The following is a 27374-nucleotide window of genomic DNA, read 5'->3' as shown; positions in this document are numbered from 1 at the left end:
TTTTAAATTGAAGTGAATCTTATTTTGTATTCCACTTTCACAATGAGAAAAGTGTCTTTCTCAAATGTTGTAGTTGTACTATTGTTAGAACTATTTAAATCCATAAGATAGAATCGTTCAGTACTTTGCTGATATAAAAAGAGGGACTCGTTCAAATGGAAATATTTTTAAACTTCATTTGAATATCATTAGCGTGTAAGTGGTCCATGTACCCAAAATTGAACCGCAAGTTCAGATATGCTAATACATAGAAAATACTATAAAAGCATCTTAACTCTACTTTTAATACATCAAAAAAAATTCCGATATTAAAATATTTCAAAATACTCAATTAATGTACTAAGTTACGTTAAAAAAGAGCCTATCGTAAACACGAATTCCTCCAATTGTTAAACATAGATTCCAGATTAGATGGTGTATGTATGATGGGTAAGACTCTTGTCAGAAAGATGAATTTTTATTTTAATACGTTAAAATAAATTTCGACTATACAAATATAGTTTTCGCATTTTAACTTTAAATATAGACTATTTTACCATTCTCGAGTATCTTGCATCTTGAAATTGTAACGCATACTGGTTACCATTTAATTTTGGAATACATCGCCAAGCTAAAAATATAAAAATTGATAAAAACTTAAATGGCTACGTCCTCATCCGAGAACAGCGGAGATGGATTTTACATTTTTGGTGGGAACAATCGTTTGTTATAACCATTTTAGCGCGAAGAATCCACACCTGATGTAAAAACGACACTTTTAGCTAGCGAGAGGGGACACCCGCTGTGTCTATTTTACGCGCTGGGGGCAAGGGCCATCCTCTATCTACCCTTTACCCCTTAGGGCCGATATTCCGTAAGACGGATAGCTTTGCGCATCGTAAAAGTGTTTGAAAATAATGTTACACGGGGAAAGTGTTTGTCGGTGAAAATAGTTATGAATAGATACACAAAGGGCTCGACCCATTGAACTATTTGGATTTATTTCATAACACCACTCGCACGTGGAAAAAAGTGTTTGACAGATGCCGTAGGGGGCCCATTACTCGGGTTTATAGCTACTGGCTGTTTGCATAACATCATGTCAGATGATTCCACCAGCCCTACCGAATAGGGACGATCCCGCCTTTCCCGTTACTCGCCTTATCGCGAACAATCCTAAAAACGCATTACTAATCGCGTTGATTTTACTTTTAATGGGACTTGTAGAATTTCTATCTCTTTGGTTTACCAATATGGCCGTCGCTATACACATAACACCGCAAAATTTGACTAATCGCGTGAGTCATTGAGTCAACCCATTACGTCATCCTGATTACGTCATCAAATTATTATCGCTATATAAGGGATTCATCCCCGTCATCCATCGGCAGTACACTACAAACCGTTTCTCGAACATCATGTCTAAACGAAGCTGTGTAGATAACGTTCCAGCGCCTACTAAAATGTCTAAATTTGATCCGACTCAGCGGAAAGTTAACCCTCGGTATTCACTTTCATCCGAGCTTTTCGTTACTACGGGTTTTACGTCTGAGCTCGATATATCTGTAGCTCTATGCAATAAAATCACACACCAGGTCTTTGAAATGTCTTCGCGCGCCTGGGATGATTTATACGGCCACTGGGAACAAATAAATGATCCCCAACGGTTGCCCTTTCGATCACCGTTCCCGGTATCTGATGCGCTAGTGACCGCCGCCATGTCTGACCAAAAAGAATTAACCTTGCAAAGTACGATATCCGAAGCGTCGGTCGTAATCAAAGCGCCGGAAACTCGAGAATTGGACAGACTCAAATATTTCATTAATTCGCACATTCAACTCCTTAAAGTGAACCAAAAACTCTTTGAATTAATGGGTTACGTTATAACCGATAATTATCGTAAAATTTACGAAATATTGTATAAAGAACCATGTGCACCCAACAATTTATTTCTATCGGATGAACATGAAAGGTATGATACCGTTGTCCGCTACGCGTCCAATTACGTAACAGCATTTAAAATAATTGACGATTTTAAAGAAACAGTGGCCAACCAAAATATGTTTTGTGTATTTAACTTTTACAATTTGTTTAATATGGTATCTACCAACCATAAATATATTAAAAATAAATTGTTTTATCTTTAAACGTTTTCATCCACTTAATGTAATGTAACTTTGAATGTATAAATAAAACCTTATAATTTGTATACACTCTGCTCTTTTTTTCCAAAACACTTTTACCGATGACCGCCCGCTATTTTACGCTACCCTTAGGGGCCCGAAAGTGTTTGTCGGCGAAAACCAACCAACTCGAAAGACAGGGGGGTGACATTAACTATGACGGGTAGGCTGTTTGCATAACATCGTGTCACCGCCATAGGGGGGGCAGATAACCTATTGACCTATAATGGGTTAGCACCTGGGTTTTATGGGTTATAACCCGGGTTTTATGGGTTATAACATCGTGAATCATCTAACCTTTTGACCTAAATTGGGTTACCACCTAGGGTAACATCGTAAATCAACCTCGTAAAACAGCTAACCTTTTGACCCGCCGAAAATGTACGCAAAATGGGGGCCCCTACAGGGGCCCGTTCCACCATATTTAACGGTTTATAGCTGTTTGCATAACATCGTTATCCACACCTCCTGTCGAATAGGGGCAGATAACCTATTGACCCACGATGGGGGGTTAGGTTTTATGAGGGTAACATCGTAAATCAGCTAACCTTTTGACCCGCCGAAAATGTACGCAAAAGGGGGGCCCGTTTCACCCCCGTTTCCCCCGCCCGCAGGTGCCCCCTTATCGGTAGACGCACTCCCTTATCTCTAATAATAAAGAATTAAAGAAGGGGGTATAGATAATTTGAAGGCTGAAAAATATAAAAAACACAATGTTAAAAATATTTTAAGTGTATAATAAAAAATAATTATAATTACATCAATTCGTAGAAGGTATTTTTCCTCTTCGGTACAAAACGACATGTCGGGTTGGAAATTCGGGCTAGAATTTATAGATATAAATAAATTAATCTATTACAATCGCACGAATAAAAACACTGGTTTTGGTATTAATCGCTTCGGAAATATATAGCTCAAGAATGTCTGAATTAATCAAAGTAGATCGAACGGTATGTTGTACAGTGTCAACATGTGGAATTTGATCTAACACATGAAGTTCAGACTCAAAATGTTTTAAATTCTTGTGATTCCACCACGAAATTTGACGAGTATTACAAAAGATTATACATTCTTACTACTCGAAGAGAGAGAAATTTTAAAGATCGCGGCAAAGAAAGTACAGGTTTTAGATGTAATTCACTAGGCATCTTGTTTCTAGACTTCTCCTGGTAAAATCTTTTACATTGATATTTTATAGTTTAAGCCTGACCTATATTTTAAAATTTAAAAATATTACCTTTGGGAATAATTATTAATTTTTTAATACAACTAAAATTAACTAATTATCCCTATCCTTCTTAAACAAGTTTTTATAAATTAATAAAAACAATTATATTCAATTTTTAAACATCCAAGTACAAAATGTACTTATAAAATTTCAGTTAATATACTCATTAATTACCAAAATAAACATAAAACATTAAAGTTTAAAAACGATATTATTATAAAAAGTATATTGAAGATATAAAAATAACAAAAAGATTAATAAATAACCAATGGGTCGTTTGAAACAGGCAATAGATTGTATCCCAGATGAACTTTGTTTAAATCAGTTTTAAACAAGAAATTTTCAAGAAATTGTTTAAATAATAATTATAATACTAATAAAAACAAAAAAAAATATTTACATAACTCAATTAATTTAACCAAAAAATTTGATACCTGACAAAAAGATAAGAATAATAAAATTTCTTGAAAAGTCATTGGATAAAAAAGATGAAAACAAAGGATTTTTAATATAGAGAAAAAAGGACTTTACACCAATCCCAACATTAAATTAATAAAACTAGTTAAAAAAAAGGAGATTATGAAGTATTAAAAAGAGCCTCCACCGCCTGAATTAAATTAATAAAACTAGTTATTTTGGAAAACATATTTAAAAAACACTTAAACTTTTTAAAATAAAAACATTTTAAATAAAAAATATAAAACATTTCAAAAATTAATATCTTTCACCAAATAAAAACAATTAAAAAATAAAAAAGCACAAATAAAGTCTTTAAATAAAATAGTCTGATGCACAAAATTAAAATTTTATAAGATTTGAGTCCTATTTTTTAAAAAAAATAAAATTTAATTTTTTAAAATAAATAAAAAAATATTGTAAATACCTTGAGTCGTAGTTGAAAAAGTTGCCGACGATCGTTTAAATTGTGATTTGGTCGAGATAATTTGCAACTAAATAAAAATATTTATCTTAATTATTGTAATTATTTTTTTTTAATTAGTATTCCTTACTCTAAAGTTGTAACTATTTTAACTTCTTGTCGTACCAAATCATTAATAAAAAATAGAACGATCACGCCTAATTCTAAACGGATGTTATATCGTGTTAGGCGAAAGTCGTTAGTTAAAGTTAATTGTTTTTTTTTTCGAAAGAAAGAAAGTTGTTGTAATTGGTAGAGAATTAAAAGGTCGTGTTGAAGATTCCTACGATTTCTATGTTGGCGAAACCATGGGATCTTATTTAAATTTTGATATAGTCGCATATGTTTTCCAATTAAGCGTAAAATTTCGTAAGAACACCAACCTTCAAGAGTGGATTGAGTGTGGAACAGTAAGCCATCAAACTCAAAACCGTCGTGGGGACAGACAAAATAAATGGAATGAACGTCAAATAGACAAGAATTGTTATTGATTCTTGTAGAAAAAACCGAAGCAAAAACAGCTGGCGATAATTTGAAAGATTTTTTTATAAAGGGGCAAGCAAAAATGATTTTTTTAAACGGCTCTACTAAGGCTTGACACTCAAGAAAGACTGTTTTCCAACTCTAATCGAAATATCGTTAATTTTAAAAAGATTACAATTCCTAACTTTGCGTAATGCTAGATATTTAAGTGAAAAAGGGTTAATAGCGAGAGGATGAGAAATATTACCGGAAAAAGTCAAAACTTCGCGAGAGCCCATGGTTTTATAAAACGAATACGGTAAAGACAGTCTTTTTATAAGAAAAAATTTAGAAATATTTAATTTTTTACATCCCGATTTATAAAAACCAAATGATTATGCTACCTTAGCACAGTCAGGCTACTGCGGCCCTTTAGTACAACCAGGGGGCAGAATTTACTTTAAATAACCATTCTTAAAGAAATGTTTTTGATAAACAGTTAAGATAAATGATTGCCGAGTTCCTCTATTAAACTTAAATCCAAACTAATTCAACTAAAACTTAACCAAAAAATAACCAGCTCTTATCTCTACTAATTAAATCATTATGAACAATTTTTTAAAGCTACAATCTTCTCTTTATAACCCTTCAATTCTTAACAAAAAAAATGTTTTTAAACAACAAGCCACTATTAAGCCTTACTTACTACCCCTAACAAAAAATATAAAAATCATATGCTAAGCTTAACCCTAACAAACTTTTTGCTATTCTTTGTAGCTGAATAACACCTACCTTCTTAATTTCTAAAGAAACCAGATAACCTAAAATTCGTATAGCATCTCACTACTAAATACTTATTCTATTAATTTTGTCACAATTAACACTTAAGTACCTAACTCATTCTAATTCGGGAAACTAAAATATATCTAAAATTTTTACCTACCCTGAGACAAAAGGTACAAAAAATTTAACTTTTAACTAAATCTTTCAACACCTTCACAGTTCACACTTATCTAACTTTTTCAAAAAAATTTAATAAAGCAAAAAAAATAATTAGCTTATTCAACCAAATTCCCCCTAATATCCAGACTAAAAAATATTCATAAGAGCACTCCGTTATACAAAGAACTATTTAATGTAAATAAATCGCTTTAAAGCTCTACTCTAACCTCTAGATGCAAGTTTCCTTACATCTACTTTGTTACGACTTATCTAATATTAAAATTAGAGTGACGGGCGATATGTGCATGTTCTAGAGCCTGATTCAACTCATCTTATTAATAAAAATTTACTAATAAATCCTTTTTCACATAAAAATTCATTTCACGATCCAAATCTTAAATAAAGTAACACATCTCTACCCTAGCCTAAACTACACCTTGATTTGAAGTGACAAAACCAACCTATCTATAACGAAAACTAACAATTTATTTAGCTAAGTAATCTAACAACAACGGTATATAAACTCAATTACTTAATAAAAACCAAGGTAAGATTTATCGGGGTACATCGATTACAGGACAAGTTCCTCTAGGAGGATAAAACACCGCCAAATTCTTTAATTTTAAAATTATTCCTTAAAACAATATAAGCTAGCATAGAAGGGTATCTAATCCTAGTCTTTACCCTAACTTTTCATCCAACAAACCATAAAATTTATTAAAAGATACTATTTCACTAGTTAACTCAATTTTTTTTTTAAATTATAGCCAAAATGCGCATAAACAAACTTTATATAAACCTTACGTATAACCGCAGCGGCTGGCACGCTTTTAGCTGGCTAATTCACTTTAATCTATATATAAAGAAATTAGATAAACATAAATAATATTTCTACCTTCAAAATCTATCAAAAGGCGTATAAAACTTTAAAGCGACTATAAAAGATTTTAGCTTAAATTAATCTATCCAATAACTCGAACAAAACAATAACCTCCCAAAAGAATACCTAACTGAACCACCTAACAATAATAATAAAGTATAATAAAACCTAATTTTCCTTTTTCTTTGTTTGGGGGGGGGGTAAAAAGAAAAAGAAAAAATTAAGTTTAATAAGACAAATTATCTCCTGTACCTTCAAAGAGCACCGTGCAGCAACACCAAAACTTAAAAGTAAGCTAACTAAGCTTTTAGGCCCATAACCTAACGATGAGAATAACTCCTTTTATAATCATAATACCTGCCAACCTAATTTTCTTAATGATAGTTTTATTAGGGCCAATAATCTCCCTAAGAGCTTCCTCCTGATTCTTAGTCTGATTTGGCCTCGAGATAAACTTGATGGGCCTTATCCCCTTAATCATTAATAAAATAAATATTAATAGCTCTAAAGCTGCTATAAAATATTTCTTTGTGCAAGGGTTGGCTTCCTCGATACTTATTATCAGATCCGTACAAATGGAGATAAATTTTTCATCCTCTTCTCTTACACTCTTAGCATTAATAACAAAAATAGGGGCAGCCACCGTACATTTCTGAGTCCCCACGCTATTAGAGAGCGTCAGTTGACTAAACACATTGACAAAAATTAACCCCTTTACTTCTAGTGACCTTAACAATAACTAAAATAAATCTCTTATTTTATATTGTGTTATCATTAATTTTTGGGGCCATAGGGGGATTCAACCAAACCACCCCAAAAAAATTGTGGGATTTTCGTCTATCTCCCATTTAGCGTGGTTTCTAGTGGCACTAGAGCTTAACTTAAAAGTTTTTATGATTTATTTTCTTGACTACTCAATCACCTTAGCTATTTTATCGAATATTTTAGATAAACATAATATTAATTCACTCAACAAAACCATATTTATATTCAAGGGGTCAAAACTACCCCTTTACTTACTGATATTAAGTTTGGGAGGGATACCCCCCATAATTGGATTTTTCCCAAAGATCCTAGTCCTAATACTGCTACTGGCAAATGCTAGATACCCCTAATTCTCTTAATGTTATTAAGTTCTATAATCAACTTAAATTTTATCTGCGAATTACTTACACTGCCTTAGCTATATTTAATCAAAGACCACCAAATATGCAAAAGGAACAAAACTGATTATCAACCTTATTCCTTTTATTAGGACCTCTAATCATCCTAAGCTTTTAAGGTTTTAAATTAAAAAAAACTATAAACCTTCAAAGTTTACATTAATCAAAATTAAGCTTTAATAAAGTATATCTCAAAATTTGCAATTTTAAATTTTTTTTAAACTATAAAACCATAGTAAAAGGAGTAACCCATCAATAAATTTACAATTTACCTCCTATTTTCAGACATTTTACCGCGATGATTATGCTCAACTAACCATAAGGATATTGGGACACTATATATAATTTTTGGAGTTTGAGCCGCTATAGTTGGCTCTGCCCTAAGTATCCTAATTCGAATTGAATTAGGGCAACCAGGCTCAATAATAGAAAATGAACAAATTTACAACGTAATTGTAACCTCCCACGCTTTTGTTATAATTTTCTTTATAGTTATACCTATTATAATAGGAAGTTTCGGAAACTGGCTAGTCCCCCTAATACTAGGAGCCCCAGATATAGCATTCCCCCGTTTAAACAATATAAGATTTTGGTTACTCCCACCTTCTTTTCTCTTACTTTTGAGATCAACCATAGTAGAGAGTGGAGCCGGGACAGGATGGACAGTCTACCCCCCCTATCAAGAAACTTAGCCCATAGAGGGCCTTCTGTTGATCTCACTATTTTTTCTTTGCATTTAGCAGGTGTCTCTTCAATTTTAGGAGCTGTAAATTTTATCACGACTGTTATTAACATACGAACCCCAGGAATAATTTTTGAACGAGTACCTTTATTTGTCTGATTAATTAAAATTACAGCAATTCTTCTTCCACTTTCGCTACCAGTTCTCGCAGGGGCTATTACGATACTCTTAACGGACCGTAATTTTAATACTTCTTTTTTTGACCCCGCGGGAGGGGGAGACCCAATCTTGTACCAACACCTATTCTGATTTTTTGGGCATCCAGAAGTATATATCTTAATCCTACCTGGGTTTGGAATAGTTTCTCACATTATTAGACACCAAACAGGAAAAAAAGAACCGTTTGGGACACTAGGGATAATGTACGCAATGTAAGCTATTGGAATCTTAGGCTTTGTGGTGTGAGCCCACCACATATTCACTGTCGGGATAGATGTAGACACACGGGCATACTTCACCGCTGCAACAATAATCATTGCGGTTCCTACAGGAATTAAAATTTTCAGCGGATTAGCAACAATACATGGATCAAAGCTAAATTTAGACCCCTCTCTGTATTGAAGTCTAGGCTTTGTCTTTTTATTTACTATAGGGGGGCTCACAGGTGTAATCTTAGCAAATTCTTCACTAGATATTATTCTCCACGACACCTACTATGTGGTCGCACATTTTCATTATGTTCTATCAATAGAAGCAGTTTTTGCCATTATAGGGGGGATTGTTCACTGAATGCCTCTATTCACAGGACTAGTTATAAATCCTAAATGATTAAAGACACATTTCATCCTAATATTTTTGGGGGTTAATTTAACCTTCTTTCCCCAACACTTCCTGGGTTTGGGAGGGATACCCAGATGCCTACACCTCATGAAACATTATATCTTCACTTGGTTCCACGCTGTCCATAATTGCTATAATTTATTTAATTTTTATCATTTGAGAAAGTATAGTGGCCCAACGAATTATAATATTCTCCTCCCATATACCAACTTCTGTAGAATGGGCCCATCAACACCCACCTATAAGCCATACTAACACCCAATTAAATTTAGTATTCAATTATGGCAACTTGAAATAAAATTCTCTTCCCAGACGCAGCTTCACCTATTATGGAACAAATAATCTTCTTCCATGACCATACTTTAATTATTTTAATCTTAATCACTATCTTAGTTTCATATATAATAAATTCTCAAATCGACTCTTACTAGAGGGTCAAGAAATTGAAACTTTCTGAACAATCATCCCCGCCTTCATACTTATTTTTATTGCTTTCCCATCGCTAAAACTACTTTATATAATGGATGAAACAAACCACCCAAACATAACTATTAAGACTATGGGGCACCAATGATATTGGTCATACGAATATACAGATTTTAAAGACATTATTTTTGACTCTTATATAATCCAAACAAATGACCTTTTAAGAGATAATTTCCGACTACTAGAAGTAGATAATCGAATAGTAATCCCAACTAATATTAATGTTCGCCTTTTAATCTCAGCCACAGACGTAATCCATTCATGGACAATGCCCTCAATAGGGATTAAAGCAGATGCTGTCCCAGGGCGAATCAACCAACTCCCTCTTTTATCACTACGAAATGGGGTATTCTACGGCCAATGCTCAGAAATTTGTGGAGCAGAACACAGTTTCATACCCATTGTTCTAGAAAGTATCCCAACACAAAATTATATCAACTGAATTAATATAGGAGGCTGGGAAAATATATAAATAATATCATTAAGTGGCTGAAAGTATAAGCATTGGTCTCTTAAACCATCCTATGGGTCCCCCCTTAATGCAAAGGGTAGTTAACAAATAACAGTATTTTGTCAAAATACAATCGCAATCGCCCCTTTTATTGCCACAAATAGCTCCCATAATATGAACTAGCCTTTTCTTTTATCCTATTATTTCAATAAGATTAACTTTAATTATACTAAGTTTTTACAAAAAATTCAATGCGAGAGCTATAAACAACCGCCCAATCCAACAGAACAAAAACTTAAATTGACAGTGATAACTAATTTATTCTCCACTTTTGACCCATCTACTTCACAAAATTTCTCAATAAACTGAATTAGAGCCTTTAGCCCTCTTTTCATTATACCCTTATGATTTTGGCTACTACCAACGCGAAGCAATATTTTAATAAGTAAAGGAGTAAGCTCCTTAACACCCCAATTGCTTTAATAACTTTCATAATTCTAATTGAAACAATTAGAAATACAATTCGGCCTATTACTTTCGCTATCCGACTTTCTGCTAATATAATTGCAGGACACGTCCTTCTAACGCTCCTTGGTAACCAAGGAACAATTAGTTCTTTAACTAAAAGAAGAGTCATTATTTCGACACAATTCTTACTCTTAACCCTAGAATGGGCAGTGGCTATGATCCAAGCTTACGTTTTTATCGTTTTAATCTCTTTATACTCAACAGAAATCCATTATGAAGAACTTTCACCCCTACCATATTGTAGATCAAAGCCCATGGCCCTTAACAACGTCACTTAGTGTCCTATTTATAACTTCAGGTATTATTAGATGAATGTACCTAAAAGTTAACTTTTTGCTATTAATTAGACTAATAATGCTATCTCTATCAGCCTACCAATGATGGCGTGATATCACTCGAGAAGCAACATTCCAAGGCATACACTCCAATAAAGTTATAAAAGGGCTCCAATGAGGTATAATCCTCTTTATTATTTCAGAAGGATTTTTCGTTATCTCATTCTTTTGAGCTTTTTTGCATAGAAGATTAGCCCCTAATGTCGAAGTGGGAATAATCTGGCCACCCCAAAGAATTCAACCTTTTAACCCACTCCTGATCCCACTACTTAACACAACAATCCTACTATCTTCAGGTATCTCAATTACATGAGCACACCATAGACTCCTACATAATAATTTTTCACAAGCTAAATCAGCCTTAGCAATCACTCTAGCCTTAGGAGTATACTTCACACTTTTACAAGCGTGGGAGTACCTCGAAGCCCCTTTTACCATCGCAGATTCAATTTATGGCACCACATTTTTTGTCTCAACAGGGTTTCATGGCTTGCATGTAATTGTAGGATCCACCCTTTTTATAGTCTCCTTTCTACGCCATAACAACTTTCATTTTTCAACAGGGTTGGCAAAATCCTTGTTTTTTTAAAAAGAACAAAAACAATGTTTTTTATTGTTTTAAACAAGATTCATTGTTTTAAACTGTTTTTAAAGCGAACAATAAAAAACACATAATAAACAATAAAAAACTATGTTTAAAACACGTTTTAAACTAATCATTATACTTATGAATCACGAGTAAACTCATTTAAAGAAATATTACGTATCATTATACGTATTATCATAAGTGGCATAATTACCCTAAGTGTGTCAATAAGATGAATTTTTCCATGATACCTTGTTTAACGAAATTGACGTAAATGACGTCATTTTCCAGTGACGAAATTTACGTAATGTGTTTGCGAAGCGGCGTCTGCGGCGCGAGCATTAAAAATACCATATAGAGTACTTGAACGGATTTCGCGAGTTCTACGGTTCTTTGGTCTGTTTAGAACAAGCTCAAATGGAAGATTTTCTGTGGGAAAGGCTCCTATTGGCACACTTAGGGTAATTATGCCACTTATGGTATTATAAATAAACTCACAGGGAGAAGAACCAATGAGTACACGCTTATTTAAACGAGCCAAGAATTTCGCTAAGCGTTGTTGACCAACCATTGACGGCCTTAGGGTTTTCGATGCCCCATGCAAATACTACCTAACCCGTAGTAGGGTTTTTAATATAGTTATCATCCTGAAATTTTTGGTCGCACAGAACTAAGAAAAGGGAAAATATCCACACATTGTTTTTAGTTTTGGTTTATTGAAATGTGCACGTCTGCAGTCATAAATCATCACAAATAAACAATGTTACATAAAATAAGATTTTAGGTACCTCTATAATCTTAAAACTTCCATCACGTCATAAAATTTCTAAAAAATCGAGAAAGGGGACCGAAATCCCTTGATTTTTATCTTGGAGTGCCGCCTAGTCGGTTTTAGCCCGATCTGTCCAGACCGGCCGTGTTTCTTGTTACTTAAAACCCGGCACAACCCGACTAAACAGCAACCCTACTTTTATCTCGTGCATAGGTAGTGTCCCAAATAGATGTATATTGGCAGCTATATAAATTCTATTTAAACAAAAAGACAAAATTCAATGCGCTCGTAGGATTTTTGCACTGGTATGAAATTTATGAAATCATATCGAGCCTTTTCAGAGAATCTTTAAATCAAACTACCCGTTATAAATACAATTTACCTTTCTTAGAGCCTTGGACTGGTTTTTTCTAGGTTTTCCCTCATATTGAATAACGAAAATCTTACAAAAAACAATGAAAATTTACCTTATAAAAAACATGTTTAAAACAGATAGTTTAAAACGTTTAAAACAAATTGGTGTTTGTTTAAAATAATTGTTTTAAACGTGTTTTAAACACTGGTTTTAAACCTTTTGTTTAAAACTTGCCAACCCTGTTTTTCAAGTCTTCATCATTTTGGGTTTGAAGCCTCAGCTTGATATTGACATTTCGTAGACGTTGTCTGGTTGCTTCTATACTCAATAATCTACTGATGAGGTAGCTATCTACTTAGTATAATCACAGTACAATTAGCTTCCAACTAAAAAGTTTAAATAAATTAGATAATCATTATTACACTAGTTTTAATCACCCTAATAATTAGAATCTCATTTATATTACTCACCTCTAATTTAGCTTTTACCCCCCACACTGCTCTAGAAAAAATCTCTCCATTTGAGTGTGGATTCAACCGCTTATATAAAAACCGAATCCCCTTTTCCCTCCAATTCTTTTTGATTGCACTAATTTTCATTGTATTCGACATCGAAATTGTAATTATAATCCCCATCCCTATTAGAGTCTTTATGTCAATAACAATAGTAACATTCGTTATTATTCTTATACTTATTTTGATACTAGGGCTATTACACGAATGGCACCAAGGAGCACTTAACTGAGCTTAAGGTTAGTATTTAAAAAATAAAGTTTAATTTGCAATTAAAAATTGTGACCCTACCTAGCCTTAATCCCTTAATAGTAGTATAATATTACATTCAGTTTCGACCTGAAAGAAGGAAAACCCTATTAATCTTAGTAGAAACCAAATAGAGGTATCTTATTGTTAATAAGAAAATTGAGAACACTCCTATTAAAGAGACTAAATAAATAAAGCCGCTAACTTTAAAGATGTTAATTGATAACATAGTCTTTATTTTTATGGTGTAAAAAACACGTGGGATTTTCAGACCCAAACTACCTTTGGTTAAAAATACTTATAAAATTCTTACCATAGTTGCTTCAAAACTATATTCTAATTAAACAATACAAGTAGTAAAAAAGACAACAAACTATAAATAGTAAAATAAGACCTAACTGTGAGCCTAAAAAGTTATACTGATAACTTTGCATTTTTACTCTTATCTCACCTAAAACTTTATAAGCACCTATACCTCTTATTAATTCATTTCAACCTGTCCCCTAGAACTATCATCCTGCCAATTTTATCCCCTAAAAGCATCCCAGGGTAAGAACTAACACAACTTAAAAATCATATTCCCAATAAAAAATTTATTATCACATTAACAAATTTTACTAAAAAACTTCTATAGAAGACATTTAAGACTACTAAAAATAACACCAAAAGAACACAAGTAAAAGTAAAAACTTTTCCCCAAAAAGATAAATAGACACCAGAGACATAGTCCAAAGTAAGCCATTGAACTACCCCACCAAAAATTACCCCTAAAAGTCTTATACCCCCAATAGAAAAATTTATAGTACTATCCTCCTTGTAAGCTAGTAAATATCTCCCCTGAAAATATCTTATACATAAATAGTAAACTAAACGAAATCTATAAATTATCGTCATAAAAATACCAAAAAAAAGCCAAAAACAATAAAGAAATTTTTAGACCCTATAAGATATAGCTCAATAATTAAATCTTTGGAGTAAAACCCACAGGAAAAAGGAATCCCACACAATCTTAAAAAACTTACTAGGAGCCCCAAGCCTACAAGAGGGGAACTCTGTATTAGTCCCCCCAAACCCCGAATATCCTGATGACCTAAAGAAAATGTAAACACTATCAGCCCTAATTGACTCAAAGAAGATAAAGCAATAACTTTCCTAAAATCTATTTCCACACAAGCACCTATACCACCCATAATGAGGGTTAATAAAGAAACCACTATTAAAACCCCCCTTAACTCTAAACCTAAAAGACCCTCAGAACGAAGAAGTAAAAATACACCTGCAGTCACTAAGGTAGAAGAATGCACTAAAGCAGAAACAGGAGTAGGGGCAGCTATAGCAGCAGGCAACCAACAAGAGAAAGGTAACTGTGCTCTCCTAGTTATAGCCCCTAAAATAATTAAAGCCCCAACTATATTTAAATTCCCACCCAAATCCTCTAAAGGAAACCAAATAAAATTTCATCTCCCTCTAGAGGCCAAAAAAGAAATACCTAATAAAATACCCACATCCCCAATACGATTCATTAAAACAGTAATTATACCAGAATTATAAGCCTTAATATTAGGATAAAAAATTACTAAACAATAAGAAATTAAACCAAGACCATCCCACCCTAGTAGCAAAGATACTAAATTAGGACTTAAAACAAATAGACCCATACTCAAAACGAATAAGACTACCAAATAAGAAAATCGCCTAAAATTTAAGTCAGCTCCTATATAGCTTCTTCTATAAAAAAGTACAAATCTTCTAATGATCAACACTACAGAAAAAAAATAAGCCTAGTCAATCAAACAAAAGTATAAAACTCATTCTAACACCCCCTTCATAAAAAGAATACTATAAAACAAAACTTTGACCCTTTATTAATAAATTTAACCCAAAAAACAACACCCCTACAAAACATACTCTTAATAGCATAAATCAAAATTTAAAAATATTCACTAGCTAAAAATTGCATATTATCTCCAACACCACAAATTGATATTTTTCTTAAACTATTTAAGGTTAAAAAAAATCAAACTTCAAAACAAAGAATAAAAGGGGGATAATATGTGCTAGAATAATAAAACTTTCTCGCAAATTAAAACAGCTAAAGAATCTATAACTACACAATAAAGGTCCATGTTGAACCAAAGAAAAAAAATATAAGGAGTATGCGGCCCCTAAAAAAATATTATCCCTAAAGGAACTGCGTATAATCTTTCAACACCCAAAATCCCAAATGATAAAATCAATTCCCCGACCAAATTCAAAAAGGGGGGAGCAGCTATATTTCTTGCACTTAAAAGGAACCAAAATAACCCCATAAAAGGGTTAACTAATAATATCCCACGAATTAGTATGAGACTACGTGAGTGGAGCCGCTCATAGACCATATTAATTAAGCTAAATAACCCTGAAGATGTAAACCCATGGGCAATCATCATAATAACCCCCCCATTATAGCCATATACTCTTATACTAAAAACACCACCTAAAAACATTATTATATGACCAACAGAAGAATATGCTACAAGGGACTTTAAGTCCCCCTGTGATAAACAAATAACTCTAGACAAAACACCACCCATAACAGAAAAACTTACTACTAAATCTAATCAACTTTTAAGGGTATTCACAAAAAAAGGTAAAAATCGAATAAGTCCATAACCCCCTAATTTCAATATTACACCAGCTAATACTATAGAACCAAAAACAGGTGCTTCCACATGAGCTTTAGGAAGCCACAAATGCACCATATATGCAGGCAACTTAACCAAAAAAGCAAAGAAAATTAAAGGGAACATAATTAAATCAAAGTCACAATTAATGTAGTACAAATAGCTATAGCCTAAACTCCCCACATCTAACCCAATTAATAAAATCCCGACTAACAACGGTAAAGAGCCAAAAATAGAATATAAAGACCAGCACCGACCCTCTCAGGTTGTACACCATACCCAACAACAATAACTAAAAGAGGGACCAAAGACACTTCAAAAAAAAATATAAAAGAGTATTAAATTATTCACACTAAATCTTAAAAATAAGAAATTTATAAGAACAAAACTTAGAGAAAGAAACATACCACTTCCACCCCTCAACAATAAAGAATAGGAGCTCAATAAACTTACTACTATAACCGAAACCGTTAAAAACAAAAGAGCATACCCTAAACTATCTAAACCAAAAAATCTTCTAAAAGACCCCCATTCCCCCGAAGGATACACAGAAACTATACATACCATTAAAAATAAAAGATAAGCTACAATGAAAGGAAACTCTAACAAACCCAAAAAGAAGGTCAAAAACAGGCTACATAAAAAAATCCTTGACACTGTAACAAATTCATTATACTAAATATCTCCCCCCCAAACCCTTTTACAAGGCTAATCAAAATACCCAAACAGCCTTCGCAAACAACAACAAAAAGATATAAAAAAGGACTAAACTATCTAACAATATATAACCAACTCTATTAACAACCAGGAGATAACCATTTAATATTAGAAACTCTAATCTTAAAATTATGGATAACAGGTGGGAGCGGCTTAAGACCAAGATTATAAAACCCCCCAAAAAAACTAAGTAAACAAAAAAATTGAGATTTTCCATAATTCTGCTTTAGTAGTTTATTAAAAACACTGGTATTGTAAACCAAAATAGGAAATTGACCCTTTAGCTAAACTTAGAAAAATCTAAAATTACTTCAATCCCCAAAACTGATATTATAAATTAACTATTTTCTGGTTTTAATTACCCTCCTTATCACCTTTACCCTACTATTAATTACGTTTTCAAACCACCCTATTACGCTAATTGTGGCATTAATTCTTATTACCGTAAGTTTAGCAATTAAGGCAATTTTTAACTAAAATAAGTCTTATCAGTTACATTATCATCTTAGTACTAATAGGGGGGTTAATTATTTTATTTTTGTACATAGCTTCTCTTTCACCAAACGAACCTATCCCGACGACTCAAAATAAAAATCTATTGGTAGGGACACTTCTACTAACCCCCTCTATTTCAATATTCTATAATTCTCTCCCTTTAAACACAATCACAATTATTAAAATCAACTCCCTAATATTACAGCTTGCATGAATAACAATTATTATAACATATCTTCTTATCACTCTAATTACAATCGTAAAAATAACAACACAAACAAGTGGCCCCCTTCGCTCAACTTTCTAATGAATCATTAACCATAAACAAAATGTTAAAGAGAAGTACCTTAAACTTAAAGGGCTGCTTTGATAAAGCAGACATAATCCTAGATTCTTCACTAATTTGAGAGACAGCACCTATACGAAAGACACATCCTATTCTAAAAATTTTAAATTCAGCGTTAATCGATTTACCAGCCCCTTCTAACATTTCTTATTGATGAAATTTTGGATCACTCCTTATCCTTTGTTTAACTATTCAAGTAATCACAGGTATTTTCCTTGCAATACACTACACCCCCGATACTAATATAGCTTTCAACTCCATCTCCCATATCATACGAGATGTTAACTATGGCTGACTTTTCCGTTTTTCTCACGCCAACGGCGCGAGAATATTTTTTGTATGTATTTATATCCATATTGCACGAGGGATTTACTATGCTTCTTACAAAAACTTAACTACATGAGTAACAGGAGTTATAATTCTTCTTCTACTAATAGCAACAGCATTCCTTGGTTATGTCTTACCATGAGGACAAATATTTTTTTGGGGGGCAACAGTTATCACAAACCTATTCTCAGCAATCCCTTATATTGGACCCAATCTAGTAATCTGAATTTGAGGGGGATTTTCAATTGATAACGCCACACTAACACGATTTTTCACCTTACATTTTTTACTACCTTTTATTCTAACCGCACTAATTTTTATCCATATTGTTTTTCTCCACCAAAAAGGCTCCAATAACCCATTAGGGTTAAAAAGAAATTTAGATAAAATCCCTTTCCACCCTTATTTTTCAATTAAAGATATTTTAGGCTATACAATCACACTTTCAATTTTTATTATAATTGTCCTTATTAACCCAAATTTCTTCAATGACCCTGAGAACTTTAATCAAGCTAATCCTCTTGTAACACCACCTCATATCCAACCTGAATGATATTTCTTATTTGCATATGCTATTTTACGTTCAATCCCAAATAAGTTAGGAGGTGTCCTTGCTTTAATTTCTTCAATCTTAATTTTATATACACTACCCCTAAACAAAAGAAACTTTCAAGGGCTTCAATTCTACACGTTTAATCAATTTATATTCTGAAGCTTTATTACCTTAATTATGCTATTAACATGAATTGGTGCCTCCCCTATCGAGGAACCTTACCTCAATTTAGGACAAGTTTTTACAATGAGATACTTCACCTACTTCTTATTAAGACCACTAGCTATAATGATTCAAGATAATAGACTAAACTAGTCATTTAGCTAAATAAAGCAAAATATAGGTAACCTAATGATTTATTTAATTCAAAACTAGATTTTAGAGCACCTATAAGCAAAAGAGATAAAGGGAGAATTAACATTCTCATTAGTACTATTACCTGACCTAAGCCCTATTTAAATTCTAAATTTAACCCAATCTATCTGACAAAGTAATTAAAAACTTATACTAAGACTCCGTATAAAAACCCAAAATATCCCAAAACCAAAGGCAAAATACCATTTCAAGCTAATATTATTAACTTGTCATAACGGTAACGGGGAAAAGAACCCCGCACTCACAAAAAGAAAAATATAACCACAAACAAGACTAAAAAAAGTCTATATTAAAAACAAGTAACAACTTAACAAACTTATGAAAATAATATTTCCATATTCTGCAATAAAAATTAAAGCAAAACCCCCAGAGCCATACTCCACATTAAACCCTGAAACTAGTTCAGACTCACCCTCAGCAAAATCAAAGGGACTACGGTTAGTCTCAGCAAGACAAGATAAAAACCATACCCCTAATAAAACTAATAAAAGACCCAACTTTACTAAAGAAAAGCTCCAACTCTCCCCCAAATTAAAACTCCCCACCAACTGGACAATACTCAAAAAAATTAAAGCCAAACTTACCTCATAAGAAATAGTTTGAGCCACAGCCCGATAACACCCCAACATTCTATAAATAGAATTAGAACTCCAACCAGCCCCCAAAAGGGAATAAACCCCTAAACTTGTTAAAACTAAGAAATAAATTAAACCATACTGATAAAAAAACAGTACCCCCTAAATTACATAAAGCTCAATAAGCTAAGGCTAAAAATAAACCTAGCACCGGTCTTAAGTAAAAAATCATTTTATTACTATATAAAGGCCAAATCTGCTCTTTAGTCATTAACTTTAAACCATCCGAAAAGGCTGTAAAAGACCCATATAACCCACCTTATTAGGCCCTTTACGAATCTGGATATACCCTAATACCTTACGCTCCAATAAAGTAAAAAAGCGACACTTACGAGAAGACACACTAATATCAAAGTATAACTTAAAATTAACAAAATTGTTAAAAAAGACACTGTCTTATAAATGAAGCTTAAATTCAACGCACTAATCTGCCATATAAACCAAATAAATTTTCACTAATTAACATTATATAAATAATTCATAGATTCTGGTCCTTTCGTACTAAGAAACTTTTTAAAAACTATAGATAGAAACCAACCTGGCTTAAACCGGTTTGAACTCAAATCATGTAATTTTTTAATAGTCGAACAGACTAACTAGTAAAGCTTCTTCACCTTACAGTTTAATTAATTCAACATCGAGGTAACAAACATACTCTTCGATTAGAACTCCAAAAGTATATTATCCTGTTATCCCTAAAGTAACTTAGTCTTATTTCACCAAAAATGGATCTTCATTAATTTTAACTAAACTAAGTTTATTAGCTACCGCCCCAGTATAATTAGCTTAGCTGTAAAACTAGAAAAAAAATTTTAAAACTAAAAAAATTAAGCTTTATAGGGTCTTATCGTCCCATAGAATAATTCTAGCATTTTTACTAAAAATTTAAATTCAAAATATTTAAAAAAGATAGACATACCCTATTTATCCCTTCATACCAGATCTCAATTAAAAACCAAAAGATTATGCTACCTTAGCACAGTCAGGCTACTGCGGCCCTTTAGTATAACCAGGGGGCAGAATTTACTTTAAATAACCATTCTTAAAGAAATGTTTTTGATAAACAGTTAAGGTAAATGATTGCCGAGTTCCTCTATTAAACTTAGATCCAAACTAATTCAACTAAAACTTAACCAAAAAATAACCAGCTCTTATCTCTACTAATTAAATCATTATGGACAATTTTTTAAAGCTACAATATTCTCTTTATAACCCTTCAATTCTTAACAAAAAAATGTTATTAAACAACAAGCCACTATTAAACCTTACTAACTACCCCTAACAAAAAATATAAAAATCATATGCTAAGCTTAACCCTAACAAACTTTTTGCTATTCTTTGTAGCTGAATAACACCTACCTTTTTAATTTCTAAAGAAACCAGATAACCTAAAATTCGTATAGCATCTCACTACTAAATACTTATTCTATTAATTTTGTCACAATTAACACTTCAATACCTAACTCATTCTAATTCGGGAAACTAAAATATATCTAAAATTTTAACCTACCCTGAGACAAAAGGTACAAAAAATTTTACTTTTAACCAAATCTTTCAACACCTTCACAGTTCACACTTATCTAACTTTTTCAAAAAAATTTAATAAAGCAAAAAAAATAATTAACTTATTCAACCAAATTCCCTCTAATATCCAGACTAAAAAATATTCATAAGAGCACTCCGTTATACAAAGAACTATTTAATGTAAATAAATCGCTTTAAAGCTCTACTCTAACCTCTAGATGCAAGTTCCCTTACATCTACTTTGTTACGACTTATCTAATATTAAAATTAGAGTGACGGGCGATATGTGCATGTTCTAGAGCCTGATTCAACTCATCTTATTTATAAAAATTTACTAATAAATCCTTTTTCACATAAAAATTCAATTCACGATCCAAATCTTAAATAAAGTAACACATATCTACCCTAGCATAAACTACACCTTGATTTGAAGTGACAAAACCAAACTATCTATAACGAAAACTAACAATTTATCTTTAACTAGTAGTCTGACAAAATTAGCATATTTAACTTGTTCACTAGAGCCAGTCATACACCTACAGCTTGTTATCTAAAACCTAATTTACAATTTGAAGGCAATTTGGAATAAAACAATTATACGTTAAGTTGAGTATAATCTATATACAACTATTTTAAATACTATTAATTACCTGATCTGTTTTATTTAAAATACTTTTTATATAAATACTTTTTATTTTCCAACTTACGGTTTTCTTTTACAAATATAAATTTTAGGCAAAATATGCCCTGTGAGACAGAGAAAAATGACAGCTATTAAATAAAAAATGCTTTTATCAAAGCAGTTGGAAGGTTGATTTAAGGGGTAGTTGGGATCTATGAAGGCACAGATATTGGAAATGTTTTAGAATTTAAGAGTTATTTTTGGAATTATTTTAAAAAGAGAAATATATTTCTAAAATAATTTCCATCACTTTCCCGGGATCGGGATCCGAGATTTAAGGGGTGAAAAGGGGGTAAAATCGTCGAAAAGTCAATGTATTTAGGGTATTTCTCGCGACGATATATTTTTTCGTAAATCAACATATTTTGTTCAGGTCAACTTGTTTATTTATCTCCGCTTATCTCGAGTGACACTTGAACGTATATCTTATCGCATTTTATCATACGGGATAAGTTGAAATGAGGTAAAAAGTCATAACCTGGGCGGCGCGCGTGCGCAGATTCCCCGGGAGGCGCGGTTAATTTAAATTAAAACATGGATTAGAGTGTTTTGACGTCATGGAATATTCGTTGTTAAAGTAACGTAGAATGGAAATATTTTTCAACTTAATTTTAATATCATTGTAGTACGCTTGGCACTTGAATCCATCTAACAAGTATTTCACCTGGGTGAGAGATAGCGCGCGCGTCCACGGATTACCAGAGGCGCGGTTTTCGCGTACGCGGATTACCGGGGGCGCGGTTAATTGGAATTTAAATGAAAACATGGATTTGAGTGTTTATAAGTGGATAAATCAACACACACGTATTCACGCCTATCGCGGTAGTGAGGGTTCCCTCTCCAAAATACTTCATGTACCCCAAAATTGGACCGCAAGTTTTTTTCTTTTCGGTGAAATACCGTAAATACATTGACTTTTCGACGATTTTACCCCCATTTCACCCCTTAAATCATGGATCCCGACGATCCCTCGCCCTTACTTTCCCTCTACTCTAGAAAAAAGTCATAAATAAAAGAGATTTGCAATAAATTTAATCAAGTCTTGGTTCAAGTTAACAGAGAAAATTGGTACGAAACTATATTTTCTATTTTCACGATCAACAGATGGCATTCTCTTCCTATAGAGAGAGCCTGCAAGTGCAAAGAGAGCTGTGTGTCTTGCCCTTTCGTTTAGAAAATATTTTTTTCTTCCAGTAACAATAAATTCTAATAGACCTTTCTAGAAAGAAACATGGCTGTTTTAATGTAACTCTTAAGTAACTTTATTATTAAAAGCCTTTATTTGTGTGGAGCTTCAGATTTTCATTAAGAATGCCGACACTATATAAAGCTCCGTTTTGTTATGTGTAATTCTACCATGGATTAATGAGGTTAATTAATTCATGATTCAACTTTAAACGAAAAGTTTCAAAACAATGCAAACTATGATATAAGAATTTAGTATATGGTTTATATAACATCAATTAAATTCATTAAGATAATTATCTCTAAGGGTCATCTCGATAAATTAATACAACTAGGGACAATTCTTCCGAGGAGAGGTATATTTTGGTTTGACAACTTGTTTTGTGTACGTTATTGGCCGGGAATTGTTAACGGTAAGGTGTTTTTTTGTTTTTTCTATGAAAATTTTCATAACCGTGGGTATATCGATTGACATTTTCTGGATTTCTAAGTATTTAAATTAGCTTGTTGTTTGATTGAGTTATTATAATAACTTTTATATTGCATATTTCTGTTAATACAATGTTTATTACTGTGGGTATTAAGATTGATTTTTTCTAGATTGCTAAATAATTTAATTAACTTGTGACTTAGTTGAGTGATTATTATAAATTTTTCTTTTGGGTATTTATCTTGTTTAATAATTGATGTCTATGATTTTTTAATTGCATTGATTTTAATCGGCTTCGTTGTTTGGTCGTCATGTGGCCACGCAGTGCCCGCAAGCTGGGATCGAACCTGGCTCATCTTGCCGCGAGGGGAAAGGACTGCCCCCCAAAGCCTACCCCTTCTATAGGCTACCTGGGGCTCAAAGGGATTTTCATCCGGGTTATCTTTTCTTCCGGGGCACATTATGTAGTCCTGTCCCTTTATATTATTTTTGGCAACACAAAACTGGTACTTTTATTTCATACCTTAGAGATATATTATAATTCGTGTTTTAAATTGTAGGTTCCATTATTTGATGGGTGAGGTCCGCTGAACGCAGCCAAGGCGTAGTAGGCTCTAGCTTAACCCTTAATCTTAAAATATAGTCATGCATTCCAAAAATAATTTCGTAGTGGTTTTGACTTTAGTTTAAAGGCACATTTTTTAAGCTGGGATTCTACTGAAAACTAAATGGAACTCGGCTAAAATCATCTGTAATGGAACTACAAATTGATTGCATTCAAGAGCTTTAATTCTACATTTATTTAACTGTAGTGGTGCCGAATTGCGGCTGCAATTTGACTACAGAATAACTGTAATGGAACTGCATCTGCCTTAAATGTCACTAATACAAGTCTGTTTCTTTATTTCATTGTTACTTTTAAGGGTTTGTTATTTATCTGTTATGAAACTATGTTTTCGCTGCTTTAGCGATGCAAGTTGACCACAAGTAAGCGGCAAAATATCTGTAATGGGACTGCAATTGTCCTGTAGTATAGGTCATTTTTCACTGTAATTCTGCAGTAAAGCATCTGCTATTTATCTGTATTTAGACTTCAACAAAACTGTAATGAAGTTACTTTTTTTGCTATTGTAGTCTGTAAATCGCAGACTTCAAATTGGCTGAAATTGATCACATTTCAGCCAAATAACAGTTCCCTTACAAAACTACAGACTATCAAAGAATTGTTTTGGCAGTCTGTTATATGACTGACCTCCATCTTAATTGCAGCCATAACATTTTTGCAAGGAATGATAGACGTATGTATAAATTAAATTTATTTAAATATGTCTATTAATGGAAGTTTGATTTACTTTTTAAAAACGTCTATTCGTGTAATCCGTCATATTGCGTTACTAATTCTAAAATTCTTCAGTCGAGGTCTTTGTATTTTTTTGTGAGTTTTGGCAGGTCAGTTTGATTTTGAGTCAATTTGAATGCCGTTAGACTTGGTTCCTTTTTGATATAGTGTAGGAATAACAGCACGAAATATTTTACTGAAATCCTCTGTGGAAGGATTCAGCGACGTTGTTGGTCTTTGGGAAGTCATGAAGTACCCTGCCACGATCTGACCAGAGATTTAAGGAATCGACCCAGAAAAGTGTCTCCAAAGTATGTTGCAATAGATTTCGCTTCGGGTGCAAAAGTGAATATCAAATCCTCAAACGCGTCGTTGACGGGCGTAAGTGTAAGTAGGGTGTTGAGAAAGTATAAGTAGGGTGTTGAGAAAGTATAAGTGGGGTGTTGATAAAGTGAAAGTAGGGTGTTGAGGAAGTGTATAATAAGTGTAAGGTAGGTGTTCGAAGGGTGTTATTCTAGTGTTAACAAGTGTAACATTGGTGGTTAAAAGTGTTAAGATAGTATAAAATCAGTATTTGGAAGGTGTTGAATTGGTGTTTTTACTCGTGTAACTCACGTGGATTGTAAATGCGTACACACGTAATTTAGGCGGACATGATCCATCATGGACACACGTGGATGCAACACGTGAAATAATTTTTTTTCAAAACTCGTGAAAAACACGTGATTTTGCTACCTGGAAAAGAAAACAAAAACTAAAATTTTCGAGAATTGTAGCGGTTCAAGTGACGATGGTAATCATTTTTCAAAAGCCAAATATTCTATTTAGGGAGTATAATCTTTTTCGTGCCAGCGAGTGTAAATCAGTGCCGCAGCCGCACCGAATTTTGTTTAGAATCTTGACCTTCCTTGCTGGGGTTATATTATCTTTAAGAAATAAAACATAACTAAATTTATAACTTGATACTCCAAACTAGTGTATATGATATTAATAAAAATCACTCAAAAACCACGTTTTTTCGTACACTATAAAACTCTTTAATTTGCCTTAAAAGAGGCGCCTCTTTTAAGGCAAATTAAAGAGTTTTATAGTGTACGAAAAAACGTGGTTTTTGAGTGATTTTTATTAATAAAACTAAATTTATAATGTAACTCTACCAGAAAATCTCCAATTACTGCTTATGTTTTTACTTCATACATACACCTATGAAGACTCGCGTTGATTTCCGTAAATATATTTTGGACGAAACACATAGTCAAGGCGCAAATACGTCGTAAACTACTTTTTAACGACATAGGTATTGGAAATTTGATTAAAAAACTGTAAATATCTATGACTTATAATGCATGACCAAGCGGAATAAAAATAGGTAATTTAAAGGCCGTGTTGTGGTGTATACATCCGCGCTACAGGTACAGTGGTGACACAATCGTCGTGTTAATACGTATTTTGCACTTTGGTGTAATTTAGTATTGTATCACGCGGGATATAGTATTTTACACGGCGTGATAAATTATTAAACCGGTGTTAATTAGTATAATGCACGACGTAATTTAGTATTTAACACGCGGTAATTAAGTATTTTACACGGCGGAATGCAGTATTATTCTAGGTGGAATATAGTACTTTACACTGCGGAATATGATTTGGGTACTTAAGTTCGAATTTCATTCGGCGGGACGGTGGTACAAATGTACGAATGACCATTTGTCCGAAAGCCGGAAACAGGATCACATGTCCGAAAACGTATTTCATGTGCCCGAAAAATTTTATCACAATTTTTGTTGGTGATTTAGTCGTTCAATTTATGTTAACTTTACTAGCGAATTTCATTTGTTCGAAAAATCGTGTCTCCGTTTTTTCTAACATGAGGAATTGGTTGTTTTTTTAATATTGTTAATATAAGCAAATAGTACCATTAACGTGAACCTAACCTAACCTTAAATATCCACAACAGTCAACGCAATTCCCACTTACTACAATGTAGTTTTTTTATTTTTATTCTTGCACTAAAAAAAATCCGGACGAAAAAACAGCAATAAGATATACTTATTTAGCGACAGAATTCGGACAAGTGATACTACCGATTGAGACGAATGAAACAAACAAGTTGTCTAATTCGAACAACTGGAGCATTTGTTATTTCGGCGGTTCGGACGAATTAAATTCGAACATTTGTTCCACCGTTCGGACGATTAAAATTCGAACCAATGTACCTACCCCCGGAATATAGTACTATACACGGATGAATATAGTACTTTACAAGTCGTCACATAATATTATACACGGTGTAATATACTATTATAAAAGGCGTAATAAACTATTTCACACTGTGTAATATAGTATTATATACGAGGTAATAAAGTTTACTGTACTCGTAGTAATATAGCCATTTACACCAATAACACGTACTGAGCCACGAGTACGGTGGTGACTTCATCATCGTATTTCAAACGTACTGTTACTTCGTATTTTACACTTAGACATGTATTCGTTATATATTCGTGATTTTGCTACCTGGGTTGTACTCAATCAAGGCAGCAAAGAAAAG

General features: G+C 32.9%; 1 long non-coding RNA gene across 1 annotated transcript in view; it reads right to left on the bottom strand.

Annotated features, from left to right (window-relative positions):
- The window catches only part of LOC149926251 (uncharacterized), a 385527-nt gene that overhangs the window by 347727 nt on the left and 10426 nt on the right, over positions 1–27374 (bottom strand). The window lies entirely within an intron of this gene.

The sequence above is a fragment of the Leiobunum rupestre genome, chromosome 10, assembly GCF_980474605.1.
Source record: "Leiobunum rupestre chromosome 10, qqLeiRupe1.1.hap1, whole genome shotgun sequence".
Lineage (NCBI taxonomy): Eukaryota > Metazoa > Arthropoda > Arachnida > Opiliones > Sclerosomatidae > Leiobunum > Leiobunum rupestre.
This window is presented reverse-complemented; position numbering and strand designations above follow the sequence as displayed.